This window comes from Rutidosis leptorrhynchoides, chromosome 3 (genome assembly GCF_046630445.1).
Source record: "Rutidosis leptorrhynchoides isolate AG116_Rl617_1_P2 chromosome 3, CSIRO_AGI_Rlap_v1, whole genome shotgun sequence".
NCBI lineage: Eukaryota > Viridiplantae > Streptophyta > Magnoliopsida > Asterales > Asteraceae > Rutidosis > Rutidosis leptorrhynchoides.
The window spans coordinates 494,458,983-494,465,736 of record NC_092335.1 but is presented as its reverse complement, the minus strand read 5'-3'; positions in this window follow the sequence as shown (position 1 = coordinate 494,465,736).

The following is a 6,754-nucleotide window of genomic DNA, read 5'->3' as shown; positions in this document are numbered from 1 at the left end:
TCCATGACCCAGTGTATACACGTCTCAGGCTAGATCACAACTCAAAGTATATACATATTTGGAATCAACATCAACCCTGTATAGCTAACTCAAACATTACTGCATATAGAGTGTCTATGGTTGTTCTAAATAATATATATACATGGGTCGATATGATATGTCAAAACATTTGCATACGTGTCTATGGTATCCTAAGATTACATAATATATTAGAATACATATATAATACAATATGAGTTAGCTAGGATATGATTAATATAGATTTGTTACCAATTTTCACGTAGCTACAACAAGAAAAATTATCCAATCTTGTTTTACCCATAACTTCTTCGTTTTAAATCCATTTTGAGTGATTCAAGATGCTATGGTTTCATATTGAACTTAAGTTTATGAATCTAAACAGAAAAAGTATAAGTTTATAGTCAAAAATATAGGTTACAAGTTGTTTTTGTAAAGGTAGTCATTTCAGTCGAAAGAACGACGTCTAGATGACCATTTTGGAAAACATACTTCCACTTTGAGTTTAACCATGATTTTTGGATATAGTTTCATGTTCATAAGAAAAATCATTTTCCCAGAATAACAACTTTTAAATCAAATTTTATCATAGTTTTTAATTAACTAACCCAAAACAGCCCGCGGTGTTACTACGACGGCGTATATCTGAGTGTTTTTCGTGTTTTCAGGTTTTAAATCATTAAGTTAGCATATCATATAGATATAGAACATGTTTCTAGTTAATTTTAAAAGTTAAGTTAGAAGGATTAACTTTTGTTTGCGAACAAGTTTAGAATTAACTAAACTATGTTCTAGTGATTACAAGTTTAAACCTTCGAATAAGGTAGTTTTATATATATGAATCGAATGATGTTATGAACATCATTACTACCTCAGATTTTGTGGATAAACCTACTGGAAATGAGAAAAATAGATCTAGCTTCAAAGGATCCTTGGATGGCTTGAAAGTTCTTAAAGCAAAATCATGACACGAAAACAAGTTCAAGTAAGATTTTCACTCGAAATAAGATTGTTATAGTTATAGAAATTGATTCAAAGTTTGAATATGAGTACTACCTTGTATTAGAGAGATATCTTACTGTAAATAAGAAAGATTTCTTGAGGTTGGATGATCACTTGAAATGGATTTGCAAGATTGAAAGTAAGCTAGCAAACTTGGAAGTGTTGTTGGTGTGTTCTTGAGTAGTTGTTTTGTATCTTGGTCTATGTATGGATTTATGAACTAGATTGAGCTAGATTTTGATGAATATGATGAAGAACACTTAGAACAAAGGAAGAACACTTGAGAGAGAGTAATTTGATTCAATAAAATTGAAATGGAAATGTGTTTGTGGTGCCTCTAGTTCACGTGAACTTAGGGTGGCAATATAGTCTTCATTAGTTTGTAATCTTATGAGATATTTTATGCTAGATGTTAAATGATGGTTCCCACATAGTTAGGTGACTCACATTGGCTGCTAAGAGCTGATCATTGGAGTGTATATACCAATAGTAGATACATTTAGAAGCTGTGTATTGTACGAGTACAAATACGAGTGCATACGAGTAGAATTGTTGATGAAAATGAATGAGGATGTAATTGTAAGCATTTTTGTTAAATAGAAGTATTTTGAGAAGTGTCTTGAAGTCTTTCAAAAGTGTATGAATACATATTAAAACACTACATGTATATACATTTTAACTGAGTCGTTAAGTCATCGTTAGTCGTTACATGTAAGTGTTGTTTTGAAACCTTTAAGTTAATGATCTTGTTAAATATTGTTAACCCATTGTTTATTATATCTAATGAGATGTTAAATTATTATATTATCATGATAATATGATGTATTAATATATCTTGATATGATATATATACATTTAAATGTCGTTACAACGATAATCGTTACATATATGTCTCGTTTCGAAATCCTTAAGTTAGTAGTCTTGTTTTTACATATGTAGTTCATTGTTAATACACTTAATGATATATTTACTTATCATTTATCATGTTTATCATAGTATAACAATATCTTAATATGATTCATATGTAATTAGTAAGACGTTGTTATAACGGTAATCGTTATATATATCGTTTCGAGTTTCTTAATTCAATAAACTCATTTTTATGTATATCACTCATTGTTAATATACTTAGTGAGATACTTACTTATCATACTATCATGTTAACTATATATATATATATATATATATATATATATATATATATATATATATATATATATATATATATATATATATATATATATATATATATATATATATATGTATATATGTATGTATATGTCATCATATAGTTTTTACAAGTTTTAACGTTCGTGAATTGCCGGTCAACTTGGGTGGTCAAATGTCTATATGAAACCTATTTCAATTAATCAAGTCTTAATAAGTTTGATTGCTTAACATGTTGGAAACACTTAATCATATAAATATCAATTTCATTTAATATATATAAAAATGGAAAGGTTCGGGTCACTATATCTCCCCCTCAAGTAGACATTGCTGAGTTGTTACATCTTTTGAACATGCCTCATGCCAATATTGTGAACATGCGTTCTGAAAATAGCAGTTGTGAGTACTTTGGTGAAAAGATCAGCAGAGTTTTTGTTGGATTGAACATATCTCATTTTCGGGTTGTCCTTAATGAGATCTTAAGTGTATGAGAAGAATCTAGGAGGTATGTGTTTTGTTCGGTCACTTTTGATATACCCTTCTTTCATATGTGCTATGCAAGCTGCATTATCTTCATAGATAGTTGTTGGACTTTTATCGCGTTCTAGTCCACAAGACACACTAATGAGTTGTGTCATTGATCTCAACCAAAAACATTTCCGAGTAGCTTCATGTAATGCAATCACTTAGCATGATTTGATGATGTTGCAACAAGTGTTTGTTTTTTAGAACGCCATGATATCGCGGTACCTCTATTTAGGAATAAATATCCATTTTGAGATTTAGCTTTATGTGGATCAGATAAATAATCTGCATCTGCATAACCAATCAAATCTTGTTTTGATTCATTAGAATAAAATAATCCTAAATCAGTAGTTCCTCAAAGGTATCGAAATATGTGTTTGATCCCATTCCAATGTCTTTTGGTAGGAGCTAAGCTGAACCTTGCCAACAATTAACTGCAAAAGAAATGTCAGGTCTTGTACAATCTGTAGGATACATAAGAGCTCTAATTGCACTAAGATATGGAACTTCTGATCCATTAAGATCTTCATGATCTTCACGGGGATGAAATGGATCAGTGTAAACATTAAGTGATCTAACAACTATAGGAGTACTTTTTGCATTGTCCATACTGAAAATGTTTTAATATATTTTCTATATAAGTTGTTTGATGTACAAATAAACCATTAGGCATATGCTCAATATGCAAACCAAGGGAATACTTGGTTTTTCGAGATCTTTCATTTCAAATTCCTTTTTGTTTTTTTTTGAAGTTGAATGGCTTCATGGATCTCTTTATTTGTACCTATGATGTTAAGATTATAGACATAAACAACTTACAATCACATATTCAGACATTGTTTTCTTAATAAGAACACATGTGCAAATAAGATTATTTGTATACCCTTTTCTTATCAAGTAATCACTTAATCGGTTATACCATTTTATCAATCCATATAAAAATCTTTGTGATTTAATGGAATACATTTCCTTGTGTTTTGCATTAGATGCTTCTGATACCTTAAACCCTTCATGTATATTCATGTATATATCACTATCAAGTGATTCATTTAAATAAGTATTAATAACATCCATTAGATGTATTTCTAAATCTTTAGAAACTGCCAGGCTGATTAAGTAATGTCATCCATAACTGGAGAATAAGTTTCCTCATAATCAATTTCTGGTCTTTGAGAGAAGTCTTGAGTTACAAGTCTAGCTTTACCTTGTAACTTTATTTTTTCTCATTTCCTTTTCAAATTGAAATTTATTTGTATCTCATACATTTCACATCTTTAAAAGTGATAACTATTGATCCGAAAACTTTTCTTTTATTGAGCGATTCAAATTTAGCTCGTATTGTTTCTTTCCATTGATCCCAATCATGTCTATTTTGATATTCCATGACAAATTTTGGTTTTGGATCATCATCATCATTCATGATGTCATATGCAACATTATATGAAAATATCTCATCAAGATTTTTCATTTCATTTCGGTTCCATAATATTTTTTTTTTTTTGAATGTGCATAATGGATTGAAAATTCCGTATTGACATCATCAATCTCCTCTGCAGAAGGAGTATTGATTTATGGTTCTTCTTGAACACTTTCTTTTACCTCATTATCAGCTGATTTTCCTTTTCGAGAATTTTTATCTTTGGAACCAATTGGTCTCCCACGTTTCAGATGTGGCAAAGACTCATGAGTGACATTATTGCCAGATTTTAGAATTTTAATTCTAGCTGAAGCATTTGCTGCTAGTATATATGATTTAGTCACTCCTTTTTGTATCTGTAAATACATCGGGTAATTTATTTGCAAGTTCTTGCATATGTATTATTTTTGAACTTTCTTTTCGCATTCTTTTGTGCGATGATCAAGACACATTAATTTATATTCACATCATGAAACATCTTTTTCTTTATTTTTTATTTCTCCTCCTAATATAGGGAACAATTTTTCATTATAATGACAATCAGCAAAATGTACTGTAAAAACATCACCCGTCATGGATTCAATATATCTTATGATTGAAGATGTTTCATATCCAACATATATTTCCATCCTTCTTTGAGGAATCATTTGTTGTAGTGGTGCAATTAAAAATACACTGCACAACCAAATGTTCTAAGATGGAAAATATTTGGCTCTCGACCAAAATTAAGTTGGTAATGGAGAATATTTATGACTTGCACTTGGTTTAATGCGAATTAATGTCGCATCATGTAAATTTACATGTTCCAATATAAATATTGAGAGTTTTGTACTCATTTCCAATTGTCTAGTTATTAGCTGTAAGCGTTTATCTATTGATTCAGCTAAACTAATTTTGTATATGCACATGAGCAACTGGATGTTCAACAACAATCCATGTAGACATATAATAATCATTAAATGCTTGAGATGTTAACTCACCAGCATTATCAAGTCTCATCCTTTTAATGATGTAATCAGAATAATGTGTTCTCAAATTAATAATTTGTGCAAGAAACTTTGCAAATGGCATATTACGGCTTGATAACACACAAACATGAGACCATCCGCTAGATGCGTCTATTAGAACCATGAAATATCAAAATGGTCCACATGATGAATGAATTGGTCCATATATATAACCTTGAATTCTTTCAAGAAACATTGGTGATTCTTTCTCAATATTCTTTTCATTAATCACCATATGTGCTTTTCATTAATCACCATATGTGCTTTTCATTAATCACCATATGTGCTTTTCATTAATCACCATATGTGCTTTTTCATTAATCACCATATGCGCTTTTCATCATATATCATTTACACCATATGCGCTTTTAATCATATGCGCTGTGCTTTTCATCATATGCACTTTTCATCATATGCGCTTTTAATCATATGCGCTGCGCTTTTCATCATATGCGCTTTTCATCATATGCGCTTTTCATCATATGCGCTGCGCTTTTCATCATATGCGCTTTTCATCATATGCGCTTTTTATCATATGCGCTTTTAATCATATGCGTTGCGCTTTTCATTATATGCGTTTTTCATCATATGCGCTTTTCGGTGCTACATAGATATTTCTCATTTCCGATTATCATTGACTGATAATCATATCCATTATGATATATATCAGAGAAACTTAACAAATTTCTTTTTGATTAATTAAGAGAAAACAAGACATTATTTATTATAAAATTCGTACCATTTGGTAACATAAATTTTTCCTTTCCCGTTTATTTTTGCAATACATGATATAGTATTTATAATTCCTTTAGCTGATTTCAAATCAATGAAATATTTTTTAGATTTGATCATAGTGTGTATGTTACCACTATCTGCAATACATAGGTCTTTACTATTTAATTGATGTTGTATTTCAGTAAAATTCATACTAAAACTTCAAATAAGATAAGCAAATAATGAATAATATTTCAGTAAGATAATCAAATTATATTACCTGCAAATAAGTTACAATCTGAAGTACATAAAAGATAACACTTAATAAACATATATATGTTATGGTCTAAAATCGTTTATTTAGGGGTGATACATAACAAGCTAGGCATTTTAGAAAATTCAAATCCATTCACGTCTCAAGGTAGCTCAGGGTTTATTTAATCAAGATTTTTCAACATATTCACTCTCGTTTTCTTTTCTTTTAGGACTTATTTGTAGAGCTAAACAAGATGTTCACGTATTCAAGAAATACTAGACTGATGATCCATGTTACCATATCATTAATAAGAATCTCTGGGATTCTTATAAGCGCGTCTACTAACATCTTCAATTTTATTTGTTCATAGATCACGATTGTTTCTTAATAATTAATATCATATCTATCTTTGAGCTTTTTCCACAATACACTTGAATCTTTAATCATATATGTATGATTAAGAAGTTTGGTTTGATTATAATAATTTTCTAAAATATACAAATAGCTAGCTAACTTGTAATTGTTGATTACTCGTTTATATTTTATATATAAAATAATCGTACGTGGATTGATTAAAGTTAGTACTGGGAGCTAGTGTCTTAATTAGTTTAATACTTTATTTGGAAAATGTCTATAAGAAGTTGTTAT